Source organism: Heterodontus francisci, unplaced genomic scaffold (genome assembly GCF_036365525.1).
Source record: "Heterodontus francisci isolate sHetFra1 unplaced genomic scaffold, sHetFra1.hap1 HAP1_SCAFFOLD_398, whole genome shotgun sequence".
In the NCBI taxonomy this organism is placed as follows: Eukaryota; Metazoa; Chordata; class Chondrichthyes; order Heterodontiformes; family Heterodontidae; genus Heterodontus; species Heterodontus francisci.
In genome coordinates, this window is record NW_027140825.1 from 105,348 (window position 1) to 128,914 (window position 23,567).

Below are 23,567 nucleotides of genomic sequence, written 5' to 3' on the forward strand. Positions count from 1 at the left end.
GACAGTCACAGAGAGAGACACACAGATTCAGACAGCGAGAGAGACAGTCACTTGGAGAGACACACAGATTCAGAGAGAGAGTGACACACAGATTCAGAGAGAGAGAGAGAGAGAGACTGGCGCAGAGAGACACACACAGATTCAGAGAGAGAGAGAGAGAGCGAGACTGGCACAGAGAGAGACACACAGATTCAGAGAGAGAGTGACACACAGATTCAGAGAGAGACACACAGATTCAGAGAGGGAGTGACACACAGATTCAGAGAGAGAGTGAAACACAGATTCAGAGAGAGACACAGAGATTCAGAGAGAGAGAGAGACACTCAGATTCAGAGAGAGAGTGACACACAGATTCAGAGAGAGAGAGACAGGCACATAGAGAGACGCACAGATACAGAGAGAGAGAGAGAGACAGGCACAGAGAGAGACACACAGATTCAGAGAGAGAGAGACAGGCAGAGAGAGACGCACAGATTCAGTGAGAGAGAGAGACAGGCACAGAGAGAGACACACAGATTCAGAGAGAGAGAGACAGGCACAGAGAGAGACACACAGATTCAGAGAGAGAGAGAGACAGGCACAGAGAGAGACACACAGATTCAGAGAGAGCGAGAGACAGGCACAGAGAGAGACACACAGATTCAGAGAGAGCGAGAGACAGGCACAGAGAGAGACATACAGATTCAGAGAGAGAGGGAGACAGGCACAGAGAGACACACACAGATTCAGAGAGAGAGGGAGACAGGCACAGAGAGAGACACACAGATTCAGAGAGAGAGAGACAGGCACAGAGAGAGACACACAGATTCAGAGAGAGCGAGAGACAGGCACAGAGAGAGACGCACAGATACAGAGAGAGAGAGAGACAGGCACAGAGAGAGACACACATATTCAGAGAGATAGAGAGTGAGAGAGACAGATTCTGAGAAGAGAGAGAGACAGATAGGCAGAGAGAGAGAGAGAGAGACTCAGATGAAGAGAGAGAGAGAGAGACAGGCACAGAGAGAGAGACACAGATTCAGAGAGAGAGAGAGACAGGCACAGAGAGACACAGGGAGAGAGAGAGAGAGAGACAGTGACAGAGAGTGACACACAGATTCAGAGAGACAGAGTGAGAGACAGGCAAAGGGAGAGACAAACAAATTCAGAGAGAGAGATAGAGAGAGAGAGAGAGAGAGAGTGACAGGCGGAAAGAGAGAGAGAGAGAGAGAGAGACAGGCACAGAGAGATACACACAGATTCAGAGAGAGAGAGAGACAGTCACAGAGAGAGACACAGATTCAGAGGGAGAGAGAGACAGGCACACAGAGAGACGCTCAGATTCAGAGAGCGAGAGACAGTCACGGAGAGAGACACACAGATTCAGAGAGAGAGAGTGAGAGAGAGAGAGACAGGCACAGAGAGAGACACACAGATTCAAAGAGAGAGAGAGAGAGTGAGAGAGACAGATTCTGAGGGAGAGAGATAGACAGGCACAGAGAGAGACACAGATTCAGAGAGAGAGACAGGCACAGAGAGACACACAGAATGAGAGAGATAGAGGGAGAGAGATAGAGAGAGAGACAGGCACAGAGAGATACACACAGATTCAGAGAGTGAGAGAGAGAGAGACAGGCACAGAGAGGGACACACAGATTCAGAGAGACCGAGTGAGAGACAGGCAGAGAGAGAGACACACAGATTGTGAGAGAGAGAGAGAGAGGGAGACAGGCACAAAGAAAGAGACACACAGATTCAGAGAGGGAGAGGGACAGACAGGCACAGAAAGAGACAGACAGATTTAGAGAGAGAGACAGTCAAAGAGAGACACACAGATTCAGAGAGAGAGAGAGAGACAGGCACAAAGAAAGAGACACACAGATTCAGAGAGAGGGAGACAGTCACAGAGAGAGACACACAGATTCAGAGGGAGAGAGAGACTGGCAGAGGGAGATAAACACAGATTCAGAGAGAGAGAGAGAGAGATGGACAGAGAGAGATGCACAGATTCAGAGAGAGAGAGAGAGAGAGAGAGAGAGATGGACAGAGAATGACACACAGATTCAGAGAGAGACAGAGGGGGACAGAGATGCACATATTCAGAGAGAGAGAGAGACAGGCACAGAGAGATACACACAAATTCAGAGAGAGAGAGAGAGACAGGCACAGAGAGTGACACACAGATTCAGAGAGACAGAGTGAGAGACAGGCAAAGGGAGAGACAAACAAATTCAGAGAGAGAGATAGAGAGAGAGAGAGAGAGAGAGAGTGACAGGCGGAAAGAGAGAGAGAGAGAGAGAGAGACAGGCACAGAGAGATACACACAGATTCAGAGAGAGAGAGAGACAGTCACAGAGAGAGACACAGATTCAGAGGGAGAGAGAGACAGGCACACAGAGAGACGCTCAGATTCAGAGAGCGAGAGACAGTCACGGAGAGAGACACACAGATTCAGAGAGAGAGAGTGAGAGAGAGAGAGACAGGCACAGAGAGAGACACACAGATTCAAAGAGAGAGAGAGAGAGTGAGAGAGACAGATTCTGAGGGAGAGAGATAGACAGGCACAGAGAGAGACACAGATTCAGAGAGAGAGACAGGCACAGAGAGACACACAGAATGAGAGAGATAGAGGGAGAGAGATAGAGAGAGAGACAGGCACAGAGAGATACACACAGATTCAGAGAGTGAGAGAGAGAGAGACAGGCACAGAGAGGGACACACAGATTCAGAGAGACCGAGTGAGAGACAGGCAGAGAGAGAGACACACAGATTGTGAGAGAGAGAGAGAGAGGGAGACAGGCACAAAGAAAGAGACACACAGATTCAGAGAGGGAGAGGGACAGACAGGCACAGAAAGAGACAGACAGATTTAGAGAGAGAGACAGTCAAAGAGAGACACACAGATTCAGAGAGAGAGAGAGAGACAGGCACAAAGAAAGAGACACACAGATTCAGAGAGAGGGAGACAGTCACAGAGAGAGACACACAGATTCAGAGGGAGAGAGAGACTGGCAGAGGGAGATAAACACAGATTCAGAGAGAGAGAGAGAGAGATGGACAGAGAGAGATGCACAGATTCAGAGAGAGAGAGAGAGAGAGAGAGAGAGATGGACAGAGAATGACACACAGATTCAGAGAGAGACAGAGGGGGACAGAGATGCACATATTCAGAGAGAGAGCGAGACAGGCACAGAGAGATACACACAAATTCAGAGAGAGAGAGAGAGACAGGCACAGAGAGAGAGACACACAGATTCAGAGAGAGGGAGAGAGACAGCCAGACAGGCAGAGAGAGAGAGAGAGACTCAGATTTAGAGAGAGGGAGAGAGACAGTCACAGAGAGAGACACACACAGATTGAGAGAGAGAGACAGTCACAGAGAGAGACACACAGATTGAGAGAGAGAGACAGTCACAGAGAGAGACACACAGATTGAGAGAGAGAGACAGGCACAGAGAGAGACACACACAGATTGAGAGAGAGAGACAGGCACAGAGAGAGAGAGAGACAGGCACAGAGAGAGAGAGAGACAGGCACAGAGAGAGACACACAGATTCAGAGAGAGAGTGACATGCACAGAGAGGGACACACAGATTCAGAGAGAGAGAGACATGCACAGAGAGAGACACACAGATTCAGAGAGACCGAGTGAGAGAAAGGCACAGAGAGAGACACACAGATTCAGAGGGAGAGAGAGACAGACAGAGAGAGACACAGACAGATTCAGAGAGAGAGAGAGAGAGAATCTGAGAGAGAGAGAGAGACAGGCACAGAGAGAGACACACAGATTCAAAGAGAGAGAGAGAGTGATAGAGACAGATTCTGAGAGAGAGAGAGAGACGGGCGCAGAGGGAGACATACAGATTCAGAGAGAGAGAGTGCGAGAGACAGATTCTGAGAGAGAGACAGGCACAGAGAGAGACACACAGATTCAAAGAGAGAGAGAGAGTGATAGAGACAGATTCTGAGAGAGAGAGAGAGACGGGCGCAGAGGGAGACATACAGATTCAGAGAGAGAGAGTGCGAGAGACAGATTCTGAGAGAGAGACAGGCACAGAGAGAAAGACACACAGATTCAGAGAGAGAGAGCGAGAGAGACAGATTCTGAGAGAGAGAGAGACAGGCACAGAGAGGGACACAAAGAGATTGAGAGAGACCAACTGAGAGACAGGCAGAGAGAGAGACACACAGATTCAGAGAGAGTGAGAGAGAGAGAGAGACAGGCACAAAGAAAGAGACACACAGATTCAGATAGAGAGATAGGCACAGAGAGAGAGACACAGATTCAGAGAGAGAGAGACAGGCACAGAGATACACAGGGGGAGAGAGAGAGAGAGAGAGAGACATGCACAGAGAGTGACAAACAGATTCAGATAGAGTGAGAGAGAGACTGGCAAAGGGAGAGACATACAAACTCAGAGAGAGAGATAGAGAGAGAGAGAGAGAGAGAGAGAGAGGCACAGAGAGTGACACACAGATTCAGAGAGACAGAGTGAGAGACAGGCAAAGGGAGAGACATACAAATTCAGAGATTGAGATAGAGAGAGAGAGAGAGTGACAAGCAGAAAGAGAGAGAGAGAGAGAGAGACAGGCACAGAGAGATACACACAGATTCAGAGAGAGAGAGACAGTCACAGAGAGAGACACACAGATTCAGACAGCGAGAGAGACAGTCACTTAGAGAGACACACAGATTCAGAGAGAGAGAGAGAGAGAGACTGGCACAGAGAGCGACACACAGATTCAGAGAGAGAGAGAGAGCGCGAGACTGGCACAGAGAGAGACACACAGATTCAGAGAGAGAGTGACACACAGATTCAGAGAGAGACACACAGATTCAGAGAGAGAGAGAGAGAGAGACTGGCACAGAGAGCGACACACAGATTCAGAGAGAGAGAGACAGTCACAGAGAGAGACACACAGATTCAGACAGCGAGAGAGACAGTCACTTGGAGAGACACACAGATTCAGAGAGAGAGTGACACACAGATTCAGAGAGAGAGAGAGAGAGAGACTGGCGCAGAGAGACACACACAGATTCAGAGAGAGAGAGAGAGAGCGAGACTGGCACAGAGAGAGACACACAGATTCAGAGAGAGAGTGACACACAGATTCAGAGAGAGACACACAGATTCAGAGAGGGAGTGACACACAGATTCAGAGAGAGAGTGAAACACAGATTCAGAGAGAGACACAGAGATTCAGAGAGAGAGAGAGACACTCAGATTCAGAGAGAGAGTGACACACAGATTCAGAGAGAGAGAGACAGGCACATTGAGAGACGCACAGATACAGAGAGAGAGAGAGAGACAGGCACAGAGAGAGACACACAGATTCAGAGAGAGAGAGACAGGCAGAGAGAGACGCACAGATTCAGTGAGAGAGAGAGACAGGCACAGAGAGAGACACACAGATTCAGAGAGAGAGAGACAGGCACAGAGAGAGACACACAGATTCAGAGAGAGAGAGAGACAGGCACGGAGAGAGACGCACAGATTGAGAGAGAGAGTTACAGGCACAGAGAGAGACACACAGATTCAGAGAGAGAGAGACAGGCACAGAGAGACACACACAGATTCAGAGAGAGAGAGACAGGCACAGAGAGAGACACACAGATTCAGAGAGAGCGAGAGACAGGCACAGAGAGAGACACACAGATTCAGAGAGAGCGAGAGACAGGCACAGAGAGAGACATACAGATTCAGAGAGAGAGGGAGACAGGCACAGAGAGAGACACACAGATTCAGAGAGAGAGAGACAGGCACAGAGAGACACACACAGATTCAGAGAGAGAGGGAGACAGGCACAGAGAGAGACACACAGATTCAGAGAGAGAGAGACAGGCACAGAGAGAGACACACAGATTCAGAGAGAGCGAGAGACAGGCACAGAGAGAGACGCACAGATACAGAGAGAGAGAGACAGGCACAGAGAGAGACACACATATTCAGAGAGATAGAGAGTGAGAGAGACAGATTCTGAGAAGAGAGAGAGACAGATAGGCAGAGAGAGAGAGAGAGAGACTCAGATGAAGAGAGAGAGAGAGAGACAGGCACAGAGAGAGAGACACAGATTCAGAGAGAGAGAGAGACAGGCACAGAGAGACACAGGGAGAGAGAGAGAGAGAGAGAGAGACAGTGACAGAGAGTGACACACAGATTCAGAGAGACAGAGTGAGAGACAGGCAAAGGGAGAGACAAACAAATTCAGAGAGAGAGATAGAGAGAGAGAGAGAGAGAGAGTGACAGGCGGAAAGAGAGAGAGAGAGAGAGAGACAGGCACAGAGAGATACACACAGATTCAGAGAGAGAGAGACAGTCACAGAGAGAGACACAGATTCAGAGGGAGAGAGAGACAGGCACACAGAGAGACGCTCAGATTCAGAGAGCGAGAGACAGTCACGGAGAGAGACACACAGATTCAGAGAGAGAGAGTGAGAGAGAGAGAGACAGGCACAGAGAGAGACACACAGATTCAAAGAGAGAGAGAGAGAGTGAGAGAGACAGATTCTGAGGGAGAGAGATAGACAGGCACAGAGAGAGACACAGATTCAGAGAGAGAGACAGGCACAGAGAGACACACAGAATGAGAGAGATAGAGGGAGAGAGATAGAGAGAGAGACAGGCACAGAGAGATACACACAGATTCAGAGAGTGAGAGAGAGAGAGACAGGCACAGAGAGATACACACAGATTCAGAGAGTGAGAGAGAGAGAGACAGGCACAGAGAGGGACACACAGATTCAGAGAGACCGAGTGAGAGACAGGCAGAGAGAGAGACACACAGATTGTGAGAGAGAGAGAGAGAGGGAGACAGGCACAAAGAAAGAGACACACAGATTCAGAGAGGGAGAGGGACAGACAGGCACAGAAAGAGACAGACAGATTTAGAGAGAGAGACAGTCAAAGAGAGACACACAGATTCAGAGAGAGAGAGAGAGACAGGCACAAAGAAAGAGACACACAGATTCAGAGAGAGGGAGACAGTCACAGAGAGAGACACACAGATTCAGAGGGAGAGAGAGACTGGCAGAGGGAGATAAACACAGATTCAGAGAGAGAGAGAGAGAGATGGACAGAGAGAGATGCACAGATTCAGAGAGAGAGAGAGAGAGAGAGAGAGAAATGGACAGAGAATGACACACAGATTCAGAGAGAGACAGAGGGGGACAGAGATGCACATATTCAGAGAGAGAGAGAGACAGGCACAGAGAGATACACACAAATTCAGAGAGAGAGAGAGAGACAGGCACAGAGAGAGAGACACACAGATTCAGAGAGAGGGAGAGAGACAGCCAGACAGGCAGAGAGAGAGAGAGAGACTCAGATTTAGAGAGAGGGAGAGAGACAGTCACAGAGAGAGACACACACAGATTGAGAGAGAGAGACAGTCACAGAGAGAGACACACAGATTGAGAGAGAGAGACAGTCACAGAGAGAGACACACAGATTGAGAGAGAGAGACAGGCACAGAGAGAGACACACTTGATTGAGAGAGAGAGACAGGCACAGAGAGAGAGAGAGACAGGCACAGAGAGAGACACACAGATTCAGAGAGAGAGTGACATGCACAGAGAGAGACGCACAGATACAGAGAGAGAGTGACATGCACAGAGAGGGACACACAGATTCAGAGAGAGAGAGACATGCACAGAGAGAGACACACAGATTCAGAGAGACCGAGTGAGAGAAAGGCACAGAGAGAGACACACAGATTCAGAGGGAGAGAGAGACAGACAGAGAGAGACACAGACAGATTCAGAGAGAGAGAGAGAGAGAATCTGAGAGAGAGAGAGAGACAGGCACAGAGAGAGACACACAGATTCAAAGAGAGAGAGAGAGTGATAGAGACAGATTCTGAGAGAGAGAGAGAGACGGGCGCAGAGGGAGACATACAGATTCAGAGAGAGAGAGTGCGAGAGACAGATTCTGAGAGAGAGACAGGCACATAGAGAAAGACACACAGATTCAGAGAGAGAGAGCGAGAGAGACAGATTCTGAGAGAGAGAGAGACAGGCACAGAGAGGGACACAAAGAGATTGAGAGAGACCAACTGAGAGACAGGCAGAGAGAGAGACACACAGATTCAGAGAGAGTGAGAGAGAGAGAGAGACAGGCACAAAGAAAGAGACACACAGATTCAGATAGAGAGATAGGCACAGAGAGAGAGACACAGATTCAGAGAGAGAGAGACAGGCACAGAGATACACAGGGGGAGAGAGAGAGAGAGAGAGAGACATGCACAGAGAGTGACAAACAGATTCAGATAGAGTGAGAGAGAGACTGACAAAGGGAGAGACATACAAACTCAGAGAGAGAGATAGAGAGAGAGAGAGAGAGAGAGAGAGAGGCACAGAGAGTGACACACAGATTCAGAGAGACAGAGTGAGAGACAGGCAAAGGGAGAGACATACAAATTCAGAGATTGAGATAGAGAGAGAGAGAGAGTGACAGGCAGAAAGAGAGAGAGAGAGAGAGAGAGAGAGAGAGAGAGAGGCACAGAGAGTGACACACAGATTCAGAGAGACAGAGTGAGAGACAGGCAAAGGGAGAGACATACAAATTCAGAGATTGAGATAGAGAGAGAGAGAGAGTGACAGGCAGAAAGAGAGAGAGAGAGAGAGAGAGAGACAGGCACAGAGAGATACACACAGATTCAGAGAGAGAGAGACAGTCACAGAGAGAGACACACAGATTCAGACAGCGAGAGAGACAGTCACTTAGAGAGACACACAGATTCAGAGAGAGAGTGACACACAGATTCAGAGAGAGAGAGAGAGAGAGACTGGCACAGAGAGCGACACACAGATTCAGAGAGAGAGAGAGAGCGAGACTGGCACAGAGAGAGACACACAGATTCAGAGAGAGAGTGACACACAGATTCAGAGAGAGACACACAGATTCAGAGAGGGAGTGAAACACAGATTCAGAGAGAGACACAGAGATTCAGAGAGAGAGAGAGACACTCAGATTCAGAGAGAGAGTGACACACAGATTCAGAGAGAGAGAGACAGGCACATAGAGAGACGCACAGATACAGAGAGAGAGAGAGAGACAGGCACAGAGAGAGACACACAGATTCAGAGAGAGAGAGACAGGCAGAGAGAGACGCACAGATTCAGTGAGAGAGAGACAGGCACAGAGAGAGACACACAGATTCAGAGAGAGAGAGACAGGCACAGAGAGAGACACACAGATTCAGAGAGAGAGAGAGTTACAGGCACAGAGAGAGACACACAGATTCAGAGAGAGAGAGACAGGCACAGAGAGACACACACAGATTCAGAGAGAGAGAGACAGGCACAGAGAGAGACACACAGATTCAGAGAGAGCGAGAGACAGGCACAGAGAGAGACACACAGATTCAGAGAGAGCGAGAGACAGGCACAGAGAGAGACATACAGATTCAGAGAGAGAGGGAGACAGGCACAGAGAGAGACACACAGATTCAGAGAGAGAGAGACAGGCACAGAGAGACACACACAGATTCAGAGAGAGAGGGAGACAGGCACAGAGAGAGACACACAGATTCAGAGAGAGAGAGACAGGCACAGAGAGAGACACACAGATTCAGACAGCGAGAGAGACAGTCACTTGGAGAGACACACAGATTCAGAGAGAGAGTGACACACAGATTCAGAGAGAGAGAGAGAGAGAGACTGGCGCAGAGAGACACACACAGATTCAGAGAGAGAGAGAGAGAGCGAGACTGGCACAGAGAGAGACACACAGATTCAGAGAGAGAGTGACACACAGATTCAGAGAGAGACACACAGATTCAGAGAGGGAGTGACACACAGATTCAGAGAGAGAGTGAAACACAGATTCAGAGAGAGACACAGAGATTCAGAGAGAGAGAGAGACACTCAGATTCAGAGAGAGAGTGACACACAGATTCAGAGAGAGAGAGACAGGCACATAGAGAGACGCACAGATACAGAGAGAGAGAGAGAGACAGGCACAGAGAGAGACACACAGATTCAGAGAGAGAGAGACAGGCAGAGAGAGACGCACAGATTCAGTGAGAGAGAGAGACAGGCACAGAGAGAGACACACAGATTCAGAGAGAGAGAGACAGGCACAGAGAGAGACACACAGATTCAGAGAGAGAGAGAGACAGGCACGGAGAGAGACGCACAGATTGAGAGAGAGAGTTACAGGCACAGAGAGAGACACACAGATTCAGAGAGAGAGAGACAGGCACAGAGAGACACACACAGATTCAGAGAGAGAGAGACAGGCACAGAGAGAGACACACAGATTCAGAGAGAGCGAGAGACAGGCACAGAGAGAGACACACAGATTCAGAGAGAGCGAGAGACAGGCACAGAGAGAGACATACAGATTCAGAGAGAGAGGGAGACAGGCACAGAGAGACACACACAGATTCAGAGAGAGAGGGAGACAGGCACAGAGAGAGACACACAGATTCAGAGAGAGAGAGACAGGCACAGAGAGAGACACACAGATTCAGAGAGAGCGAGAGACAGGCACAGAGAGAGACGCACAGATACAGAGAGAGAGAGAGACAGGCACAGAGAGAGACACACATATTCAGAGAGATAGAGAGTGAGAGAGACAGATTCTGAGAAGAGAGAGAGACAGATAGGCAGAGAGAGAGAGAGAGAGACTCAGATGAAGAGAGAGAGAGAGAGACAGGCACAGAGAGAGAGACACAGATTCAGAGAGAGAGAGAGACAGGCACAGAGAGACACAGGGAGAGAGAGAGAGAGAGACAGTGACAGAGAGTGACACACAGATTCAGAGAGACAGAGTGAGAGACAGGCAAAGGGAGAGACAAACAAATTCAGAGAGAGAGATAGAGAGAGAGAGAGAGAGAGAGTGACAGGCGGAAAGAGAGAGAGAGAGAGAGAGAGACAGGCACAGAGAGATACACACAGATTCAGAGAGAGAGAGAGACAGTCACAGAGAGAGACACAGATTCAGAGGGAGAGAGAGACAGGCACACAGAGAGACGCTCAGATTCAGAGAGCGAGAGACAGTCACGGAGAGAGACACACAGATTCAGAGAGAGAGAGTGAGAGAGAGAGAGACAGGCACAGAGAGAGACACACAGATTCAAAGAGAGAGAGAGAGAGTGAGAGAGACAGATTCTGAGGGAGAGAGAAAGACAGGCACAGAGAGAGACACAGATTCAGAGAGAGAGACAGGCACAGAGAGACACACAGAATGAGAGAGATAGAGGGAGAGAGATAGAGAGAGAGACAGGCACAGAGAGATACACACAGATTCAGAGAGTGAGAGAGAGAGAGACAGGCACAGAGAGATACACACAGATTCAGAGAGTGAGAGAGAGAGAGACAGGCACAGAGAGGGACACACAGATTCAGAGAGACCGAGTGAGAGACAGGCAGAGAGAGAGACACACAGATTGTGAGAGAGAGAGAGAGAGGGAGACAGGCACAAAGAAAGAGACACACAGATTCAGAGAGGGAGAGGGACAGACAGGCACAGAAAGAGACAGACAGATTTAGAGAGAGAGACAGTCAAAGAGAGACACACAGATTCAGAGAGAGAGAGAGAGACAGGCACAAAGAAAGAGACACACAGATTCAGAGAGAGGGAGACAGTCACAGAGAGAGACACACAGATTCAGAGGGAGAGAGAGACTGGCAGAGGGAGATAAACACAGATTCAGAGAGAGAGAGAGAGAGATGGACAGAGAGAGATGCACAGATTCAGAGAGAGAGAGAGAGAGAGAGAGAGAGATGGACAGAGAATGACACACAGATTCAGAGAGAGACAGAGGGGGACAGAGATGCACATATTCAGAGAGAGAGAGAGACAGGCACAGAGAGATACACACAAATTCAGAGAGAGAGAGAGAGACAGGCACAGAGAGAGAGACACACAGATTCAGAGAGAGGGAGAGAGACAGCCAGACAGGCAGAGAGAGAGAGAGAGACTCAGATTTAGAGAGAGGGAGAGAGACAGTCACAGAGAGAGACACACACAGATTGAGAGAGAGAGACAGTCACAGAGAGAGACACACAGATTGAGAGAGAGAGACAGTCACAGAGAGAGACACACAGATTGAGAGAGAGAGACAGGCACAGAGAGAGACACACACAGATTGAGAGAGAGAGACAGGCACAGAGAGAGAGAGAGACAGGCACAGAGAGAGACACACAGATTCAGAGAGAGAGTGACATGCACAGAGAGGGACACACAGATTCAGAGAGAGAGAGACATGCACAGAGAGAGACACACAGATTCAGAGAGACTGAGTGAGAGAAAGGCACAGAGAGAGACACACAGATTCAGAGGGAGAGAGAGACAGACAGAGAGAGACACAGACAGATTCAGAGAGAGAGAGAGAGAGAATCTGAGAGAGAGAGAGAGACAGGCACAGAGAGAGACACACAGATTCAAAGAGAGAGAGAGAGTGATAGAGACAGATTCTGAGAGAGAGAGAGAGACGGGCGCAGAGGGAGACATACAGATTCAGAGAGAGAGAGTGCGAGAGACAGATTCTGAGAGAGAGACAGGCACAGAGAGAAAGACACACAGATTCAGAGAGAGAGAGCGAGAGAGACAGATTCTGAGAGAGAGAGAGACAGGCACAGAGAGGGACACAAAGAGATTGAGAGAGACCAACTGAGAGACAGGCAGAGAGAGAGACACACAGATTCAGAGAGAGTGAGAGAGAGAGAGAGACAGGCACAAAGAAAGAGACACACAGATTCAGATAGAGAGATAGGCACAGAGAGAGAGACACAGATTCAGAGAGAGAGAGACAGGCACAGAGATACACAGGGGGAGAGAGAGAGAGAGAGAGAGACATGCACAGAGAGTGACAAACAGATTCAGATAGAGTGAGAGAGAGACTGGCAAAGGGAGAGACATACAAACTCAGAGAGAGAGATAGAGAGAGAGAGAGAGAGAGAGAGAGAGGCACAGAGAGTGACACACAGATTCAGAGAGACAGAGTGAGAGACAGGCAAAGGGAGAGACATACAAATTCAGAGATTGAGATAGAGAGAGAGAGAGAGTGACAAGCAGAAAGAGAGAGAGAGAGAGAGAGACAGGCACAGAGAGATACACACAGATTCAGAGAGAGAGAGACAGTCACAGAGAGAGACACACAGATTCAGACAGCGAGAGAGACAGTCACTTAGAGAGACACACAGATTCAGAGAGAGAGAGAGAGAGAGACTGGCACAGAGAGCGACACACAGATTCAGAGAGAGAGAGAGAGCGCGAGACTGGCACAGAGAGAGACACACAGATTCAGAGAGAGAGTGACACACAGATTCAGAGAGAGACACACAGATTCAGAGAGAGAGAGAGAGAGAGACTGGCACAGAGAGCGACACACAGATTCAGAGAGAGAGAGACAGTCACAGAGAGAGACACACAGATTCAGACAGCGAGAGAGACAGTCACTTGGAGAGACACACAGATTCAGAGAGAGAGTGACACACAGATTCAGAGAGAGAGAGAGAGAGAGACTGGCGCAGAGAGACACACACAGATTCAGAGAGAGAGAGAGAGAGCGAGACTGGCACAGAGAGAGACACACAGATTCAGAGAGAGAGTGACACACAGATTCAGAGAGAGACACACAGATTCAGAGAGGGAGTGACACACAGATTCAGAGAGAGAGTGAAACACAGATTCAGAGAGAGACACAGAGATTCAGAGAGAGAGAGAGACACTCAGATTCAGAGAGAGAGTGACACACAGATTCAGAGAGAGAGAGACAGGCACATTGAGAGACGCACAGATACAGAGAGAGAGAGAGAGACAGGCACAGAGAGAGACACACAGATTCAGAGAGAGAGAGACAGGCTGAGAGAGACGCACAGATTCAGTGAGAGAGAGAGACAGGCACAGAGAGAGACACACAGATTCAGAGAGAGAGAGACAGGCACAGAGAGAGACACACAGATTCAGAGAGAGAGAGAGACAGGCACGGAGAGAGACGCACAGATTGAGAGAGAGAGTTACAGGCACAGAGAGAGACACACAGATTCAGAGAGAGAGAGACAGGCACAGAGAGACACACACAGATTCAGAGAGAGAGAGACAGGCACAGAGAGAGACACACAGATTCAGAGAGAGCGAGAGACAGGCACAGAGAGAGACATACAGATTCAGAGAGAGAGGGAGACAGGCACAGAGAGAGACACACAGATTCAGAGAGAGAGAGACAGGCACAGAGAGACACACACAGATTCAGAGAGAGAGGGAGACAGGCACAGAGAGAGACACACAGATTCAGAGAGAGAGAGACAGGCACAGAGAGAGACACACAGATTCAGAGAGAGCGAGAGACAGGCACAGAGAGAGACGCACAGATACAGAGAGAGAGAGACAGGCACAGAGAGAGACACACATATTCAGAGAGATAGAGAGTGAGAGAGACAGATTCTGAGAAGAGAGAGAGAAAGATAGGCAGAGAGAGAGAGAGAGAGACTCAGATGAAGAGAGAGAGAGAGAGACAGGCACAGAGAGAGAGACACAGATTCAGAGAGAGAGAGAGACAGGCACAGAGAGACACAGGGAGAGAGAGAGAGAGAGAGAGAGACAGTGACAGAGAGTGACACACAGATTCAGAGAGACAGAGTGAGAGACAGGCAAAGGGAGAGACAAACAAATTCAGAGAGAGAGATAGAGAGAGAGAGAGAGAGAGAGTGACAGGCGGAAAGAGAGAGAGAGAGAGAGAGACAGGCACAGAGAGATACACACAGATTCAGAGAGAGAGAGAGACAGTCACAGAGAGAGACACAGATTCAGAGGGAGAGAGAGACAGGCACACAGAGAGATGCTCAGATTCAGAGAGCGAGAGACAGTCACGGAGAGAGACACACAGATTCAGAGAGAGAGAGTGAGAGAGAGAGAGACAGGCACAGAGAGAGACACACAGATTCAAAGAGAGAGAGAGAGAGTGAGAGAGACAGATTCTGAGGGAGAGAGATAGACAGGCACAGAGAGAGACACAGATTCAGAGAGAGAGACAGGCACAGAGAGACACACAGAATGAGAGAGATAGAGGGAGAGAGATAGAGAGAGAGACAGGCACAGAGAGATACACACAGATTCAGAGAGTGAGAGAGAGAGAGACAGGCACAGAGAGATACACACAGATTCAGAGAGTGAGAGAGAGAGAGACAGGCACAGAGAGGGACACACAGATTCAGAGAGACCGAGTGAGAGACAGGCAGAGAGAGAGACACACAGATTGTGAGAGAGAGAGAGAGAGGGAGACAGGCACAAAGAAAGAGACACACAGATTCAGAGAGGGAGAGGGACAGACAGGCACAGAAAGAGACAGACAGATTTAGAGAGAGAGACAGTCAAAGAGAGACACACAGATTCAGAGAGAGAGAGAGAGACAGGCACAAAGAAAGAGACACACAGATTCAGAGAGAGGGAGACAGTCACAGAGAGAGACACACAGATTCAGAGGGAGAGAGAGACTGGCAGAGGGAGATAAACACAGATTCAGAGAGAGAGAGAGAGATGGACAGAGAATGACACACAGATTCAGAGAGAGACAGAGGGGGACAGAGATGCACATATTCAGAGAGAGAGAGAGACAGGCACAGAGAGATACACACAAATTCAGAGAGAGAGAGAGAGACAGGCACAGAGAGAGAGACACACAGATTCAGAGAGAGGGAGAGAGACAGCCAGACAGGCAGAGAGAGAGAGAGAGACTCAGATTTAGAGAGAGGGAGAGAGACAGTCACAGAGAGAGACACACACAGATTGAGAGAGAGAGACAGTCACAGAGAGAGACACACAGATTGAGAGAGAGAGACAGTCACAGAGAGAGACACACAGATTGAGAGAGAGAGACAGGCACAGAGAGAGACACACATGATTGAGAGAGAGAGACAGGCACAGAGAGAGAGAGAGACAGGCACAGAGAGAGACACACAGATTCAGAGAGAGAGTGACATGCACAGAGAGGGACACACAGATTCAGAGAGAGAGAGACATGCACAGAGAGAGACACACAGATTCAGAGAGACCGAGTGAGAGAAAGGCACAGAGAGAGACACACAGATTCAGAGGGAGAGAGAGACAGACAGAGAGAGACACAGACAGATTCAGAGAGAGAGAGAGAGAGAATCTGAGAGAGAGAGAGAGACAGGCACAGAGAGAGACACACAGATTCAAAGAGAGAGAGAGAGTGATAGAGACAGATTCTGAGAGAGAGAGAGAGACGGGCGCAGAGGGAGACATACAGATTCAGAGAGAGAGAGTGCGAGAGACAGATTCTGAGAGAGAGACAGGCATATAGAGAAAGACACACAGATTCAGAGAGAGAGAGCGAGAGAGACAGATTCTGAGAGAGAGAGAGACAGGCACAGAGAGGGACACAAAGAGATTGAGAGAGACCAACTGAGAGACAGGCAGAGAGAGAGACACACAGATTCAGAGAGAGTGAGAGAGAGAGAGAGACAGGCACAAAGAAAGAGACACACAGATTCAGATAGAGAGATAGGCACAGAGAGAGAGACACAGATTCAAAGAGAGAGAGACAGGCACAGAGATACACAGGGGGAGAGAGAGAGAGAGAGAGAGACATGCACAGAGAGTGACAAACAGATTCAGATAGAGTGAGAGAGAGACTGACAAAGGGAGAGACATACAAACTCAGAGAGAGAGATAGAGAGAGAGAGAGGCACAGAGAGTGACACACAGATTCAGAGAGACAGAGTGAGAGACAGGCAAAGGGAGAGACATACAAATTCAGAGATTGAGATAGAGAGAGAGAGAGAGTGACAGGCAGAAAGAGAGAGAGAGAGAGAGAGAGAGACAGGCACAGAGAGATACACACAGATTCAGAGAGAGAGAGACAGTCACAGAGAGAGACACACAGATTCAGACAGCGAGAGAGACAGTCACTTAGAGAGACACACAGATTCAGAGAGAGAGTGACACACAGATTCAGAGAGAGAGAGAGAGAGAGACTGGCACAGAGAGCGACACACAGATTCAGAGAGAGAGAGAGAGCGAGACTGGCACAGAGAGAGACACACAGATTCAGAGAGAGAGTGACACACAGATTCAGAGAGAGACACACAGATTCAGAGAGGGAGTGACACACAGATTCAGAGAGAGAGTGAAACACAGATTCAGAGAGAGACACAGAGATTCAGAGAGAGAGAGAGACACTCAGATTCAGAGAGAGAGTGACACACAGATTCAGAGAGAGAGAGACAGGCACATAGAGAGACGCACAGATACAGAGAGAGAGAGAGAGACAGGCACAGAGAGAGACACACAGATTCAGAGAGAGAGAGACAGGCAGAGAGAGACGCACAGATTCAGTGAGAGAGAGACAGGCACAGAGAGAGACACACAGATTCAGAGAGAGAGAGACAGGCACAGAGAGAGACACACAGATTCAGAGAGAGAGAGAGATACAGGCACGGAGAGAGACGCACAGATTGAGAGAGAGAGTTACAGGCACAGAGAGAGACACACAGATTCAGAGAGAGAGAGACAGGCACAGAGAGACACACACAGATTCAGAGAGAGAGAGACAGGCACAGAGAGAGACACACAGATTCAGAGAGAGCGAGAGACAGGCACAGAGAGAGACACACAGATTCAGAGAGAGCGAGAGACAGGCACAGAGAGAGACATACAGATTCAGAGAGAGAGGGAGACAGGCACAGAGAGAGACACACAGATTCAGAGAGAGAGAGACAGGCACAGAGAGACACACACAGATTCAGAGAGAGAGGGAGACAGGCACAGAGAGAGACACACAGATTCAGAGAGAGAGAGACAGGCACAGAGAGAGACACACAGATTCAGAGAGAGCGAGAGACAGGCACAGAGAGAGACGCACAGATACAGAGAGAGAGAGAGACAGGCACAGAGAGAGACACACATATTCAGAGAGATAGAGAGTGAGAGAGACAGATTCTGAGAAGAGAGAGAGACAGATAGGCAGAGAGAGAGAGAGAGAGACTCAGATGAAGAGAGAGAGAGAGAGACAGGCACAGAGAGAGAGACACAGATTCAGAGAGAGAGAGAGACAGGCACAGAGAGACACAGGGAGAGAGAGAGAGAGAGAGAGACAGTGACAGAGAGTGACACACAGATTCAGAGAGACAGAGTGAGAGACAGGCAAAGGGAGAGACAAACAAATTCAGAGAGAGAGATAGAGAGAGAGAGAGAGAGAGAGAGACAGGCGGAAAGAGAGAGAGAGAGAGAGAGAGACAGGCACAGAGAGATACACACAGATTCAGAGAGAGAGAGAGACAGTCACAGAGAGAGACACAGATTCAGAGGGAGAGAGAGACAGGCACACAGAGAGACGCTCAGATTCAGAGAGCGAGAGACAGTCACGGAGAGAGACACACAGATTCAGAGAGAGAGAGTGAGAGAGAGAGAGACAGGCACAGAGAGAGACACACAGATTCAAAGAGAGAGAGAGAGAGTGAGAGAGACAGATTCTGAGGGAGAGAGATAGACAGGCACAGAGAGAGACACAGATTCAGAGAGAGAGACAGGCACAGAGAGACACACAGAATGAGAGAGATAGAGGGAGAGAGATAGAGAGAGAGACAGGCACAGAGAGATACACACAGATTCAGAGAGTGAGAGAGAGAGAGACAGGCACAGAGAGATACACACAGATTCAGAGAGTGAGAGAGAGAGAGACAGGCACAGAGAGGGACACACAGATTCAGAGAGACCGAGTGAGAGACAGGCAGAGAGAGAGACACACAGATTGTGAGAGAGAGAGAGAGAGAGGGAGACAGGCACAAAGAAAGAGACACACAGATTCAGAGAGGGAGAGGGACAGACAGGCACAGAAAGAGACAGACAGATTTAGAGAGAGAGACAGTCAAAGAGAGACACACAGATTCAGAGAGAGAGAGAGAGACAGGCACAAAGAAAGAGACACACAGATTCAGAGAGAGGGAGACAGTCACAGAGAGAGACACACAGATTCAGAGGGAGAGAGAGACTGGCAGAGGGAGATAAACACAGATTCAGAGAGAGAGAGAGAGATGGACAGAGAGAGATGCACAGATTCAGAGAGAGAGAGACATGCACAGAGAGAGACACACAGATTCAGAGAGACCGAGTGAGAGAAAGGCACAGAGAGAGACACACAGATTCAGAGGGAGAGAGACACAGACAGATTCAGAGAGAGAGAGAGAGAGAATCTGAGAGAGAGAGAGAGACAGGCACAGAGAGAGACACACAGATTCAAAGAGAGAGAGAGAGTGATAGAGACAGATTCTGAGAGAGAGAGAGAGACGGGCGCAGAGGGAGACATACAGATTCAGAGAGAGAGAGAGAGAGTGCGAGAGACAGATTCTGAGAGAGAGACAGGCAGACAGACAGGCAGAGAGAGAGAGACTCAGATTTAGAGAGAGGGAGAGAGACAGGCACAGAAAGAGAGACACACAGATTGAGAGACAGAGAGAGAGACAGAGACAGATTCTGAGAGAGAGATATAGACAGGCACAGAGAGACAGAGAGATTCAGAGGGAGAGAGAGACAGGCACAGAGAGACACACAGAGATTCAGAGAGAGTGAGAGACAGACAGAGAGAGAGACACACAGATTCAGAGAGAGAGAGAGAGACAGAGACAGATTCTGAGAGAGAGATATAGACAGGCACAGAGAGACACAGAGATTCAGAGGGAGAGAGGGACAGGCACAGAGAGAGAAACAGATTCAGAGTGAGAGAGAGCGAGAGAGAGAGAGAGCGAGAGAGAGAGATTCTGAGAGAGAGACAGGCAGAGAGAGAGACAGATTCAGAGAGAGAGAGAGGCACACAGTGAGAGAGAGAGAGAGAGACAGTCACAGAGCGAGACACAGATTCAGAGAGAGAGAGAGAGAGACAGGCACAGAAAGAGACACACAGATTCAGAGAGAGAGAGACAGGCAGAGAGAGAGAGACACACACAGATTCAGAGAGAGATACAGGCACAGAGAGAGACACACAGATTCAGAGAGATCGAGACAGTCACAGAGAGAGACACACAGATTCAGAGAGAGAGAGACAGTCACAGAGAGAGAGACACACAGATTCAGAGAGAGACAGAGAGACAGGCACAGAGAGACACACACAGATTCAGAGAGAGATACAGGCACAGAGAGAGACACACAGATTCAGAGAGAGAGAGACAGTCACAGAGAGAGAGACACACAGATTCAGAGAGAGAGACAGAGAGACAGGCACAGAGAGACACACACAGATTCAGATAGAGAGAGAGAGACATGCACAGAGAGAGACACACAGATTCAGAGTGAGCGAGAGAGAGACAGTCACAGAGAGAGACAGAGAGAGAGAGAGAGAGAGACTGGCACAGAGAGGGACACAGATTCAGAGAGAGAGAGAGAAACACAGATTGAGAGAGAGAGAGAGACAGGCACAGAGAGACACAGACAGATTCAGAGAGAGAGAGAGAGAGAGAGAATCTGAGAGAGAGAGATAGACAGGCACAGGGAGAGACACAGATTCAGAGAGAGAGAGAGAGACACAGGCACAGAGCGAGCGACAGGCACAGAGAGAGAGGCAAGCACAGAGAGAGAGAGAGAGATAGGCACAGAGAGAGAGAGAGACAGGCACAGAGAGAGAGAGAGACAGGCACAGAGAGAGACACACAGATTCAAAGAGAGAGAGAGAGTGATAGAGACAGATTCTGAGAGAGAGAGAGAAACGGGCGCAGAGGGAGACATACAGATTCAGAGAGAGAGAGAGAGTGCGAGAGACAGATTCTGAGAGAGAGACAGGCAGACAGACAGGCAGAGAGAGAGAGACTCAGATTTAGAGAGAGGGAGACAGACAGGTACAGAGAGAGAGACACACAGATTGAGAGACAGAGAGAAAGGCACAGAGAGATACACAGAGATTAAGAGAGAGAGAGAGACTGGCACAGAGAGAGACACACAAATTCAGAGAGAGAGAGAGAGAGTGCGAGAGACAGATTCTGAGAGAGAGACAGGCAGACAGACAGGCAGAGAGAGAGAGACTCAGATTTAGAGAGAGGGAGAGAGACATGCACAGAAAGAGAGACACACAGATTGAGAGACAGAGAGAGAGAGACAGAGACAGAGACAGATTCTGAGAGAGAGATATAGACAGGCACAGAGAGACATAGAGATTCAGAGGGAGAGAGAGACAGGCACAGAGAGATACACAGATTCAGAGAGAGTGAGAGACAGACAGAGAGAGACACACAGATTCAGAGAGAGAGAGAGAGAGAGAGACAGAGACAGATTCTGAGAGAGAGATATAGACAGGCACAGAGAGACACAGAGATTCAGAGGGAGAGAGAGACAGGCACAGATGGAGAAACACAGATTCAGAGTGAGAGAGAGCGAGAGAGAGAGAGACAGGCAGAGAGAGAGACAGATTCAGAGAGAGAGAGAGGCACACAGTGAGAGAGAGAGAGAGAGAGAGAGAGAGAGACAGTCACAGAGCGAGACACAGATTCAGAGAGAGAGAGAGACAGGCACAGAAAGAGACACACAGATTCAGAGAGAGAGAGAGAGAGACAGACAGACAGAGAGAGAGAGAGACACACAGATTCAGAGAGAGATACAGGCACAGAGAGAGACACACAGATTCAGAGAGATCGAGACAGTCACAGAGAGAGACACACAGATTCAGAGAGAGAGAGACAGTCACAGAGAGAGAGACACACAGATTCAGAGAGATAGAGAGTGAGAGAGACAGATTCTGAGAAGAGAGAGAGACAGACAGGCAGAGAGAGAGAGAGAGACTCAGATTAAGAGAGAGAGAGAGAGACAGGCACAGAGAGAGACACACAGATTCAGAGAGAGAGAGAGACAGGCACAGAGAGACACAGGGAGAGAGAGAGAGAGAGAGAGAGAGACAGGCACAGAGAGTGACACACAGATTCAGAGAGACAGAGTGAGAGACAGGCAAAGGGAGAGACATACAAATTCAGAGAGAGAGATAGAGAGAGAGAGAGAGAGTGACAGGCGGAGAGAGAGAGAGAGAGAGAGACAGGCACAGAGAGATACACACAGATTCAGAGAGAGAGAGAGACAGTCACAGAGAGAGACACAGATTCAGAGGGAGAGAGAGACAGTCACTTAGAGAGACGCTCAGATTCAGAGAGACCAAGTGAGAGACAGGCAGAGAGAGAGACACACAGATTGTGAGAGAGAGAGAGAGAGAGGGAGACAGGCACAAAGAAAGAGACACACAGATTCAGAGAGGGAGAGGGACAGACAGGCACAGAAAGAGACAGACAGATTTCGAGAGAGAGACAGTCAAAGAGAGACACACAGATTCAGAGAGAGAGAGAGAGAGAGACAGGCACAAAGAAAGAGACACACAGATTCAGAGAGAGGGAGACAGTCACAGAGAGAGACACACAGATTCAGAGGGAGAGAGAGACAGACACAGAGAGACACAGACAGATTCAGAGAGAGAGAGAGAGAGAGAGAATCTGAGAGAGAGAGATAGACAGGCACAGGGAGAGACACAGATTCAGAGAGAGAGAGAGAGACACAGGCACAGAGCGAGCGACAGGCACAGAGAGAGAGGCAAGCACAGAGAGAGAGAGAGAGATAGGCACAGAGAGAGAGAGAGACAGGCACAGAGAGAGAGAGAGACAGGCACAGAGAGAGACACACAGATTCAAAGAGAGAGAGAGAGTGATAGAGACAGATTCTGAGAGAGAGAGAGAAACGGGCGCAGAGGGAGACATACAGATTCAGAGAGAGAGAGAGAGTGCGAGAGACAGATTCTGAGAGAGAGACAGGCAGACAGACAGGCAGAGAGAGAGAGACTCAGATTTAGAGAGAGGGAGACAGACAGGTACAGAGAGAGAGACACACAGATTGAGAGACAGAGAGAAAGGCACAGAGAGATACACAGAGATTAAGAGAGAGAGAGAGACTGGCACAGAGAGAGACACACAAATTCAGAGAGAGAGAGAGAGAGTGCGAGAGACAGATTCTGAGAGAGAGACAGGCAGACAGACAGGCAGAGAGAGAGAGACTCAGATTTAGAGAGAGGGAGAGAGACATGCACAGAAAGAGAGACACACAGATTGAGAGACAGAGAGAGAGAGACAGAGACAGAGACAGATTCTGAGAGAGAGATATAGACAGGCACAGAGAGACATAGAGATTCAGAGGGAGAGAGAGACAGGCACAGAGAGATACACAGATTCAGAGAGAGTGAGAGACAGACAGAGAGAGACACACAGATTCAGAGAGAGAGAGAGAGAGAGAGACAGAGACAGATTCTGAGAGAGAGATATAGACAGGCACAGAGAGACACAGAGATTCAGAGGGAGAGAGAGACAGGCACAGATGGAGAAACACAGATTCAGAGTGAGAGAGAGCGAGAGAGAGAGAGACAGGCAGAGAGAGAGACAGATTCAGAGAGAGAGAGAGGCACACAGTGAGAGAGAGAGAGAGAGAGAGAGAGACAGTCACAGAGCGAGACACAGATTCAGAGAGAGAGAGAGACAGGCACAGAAAGAGACACACAGATTCAGAGAGAGAGAGAGAGAGAGAGAGAGAGACAGACAGACAGAGAGAGAGAGAGACACACAGATTCAGAGAGAGATACAGGCACAGAGAGAGACACACAGATTC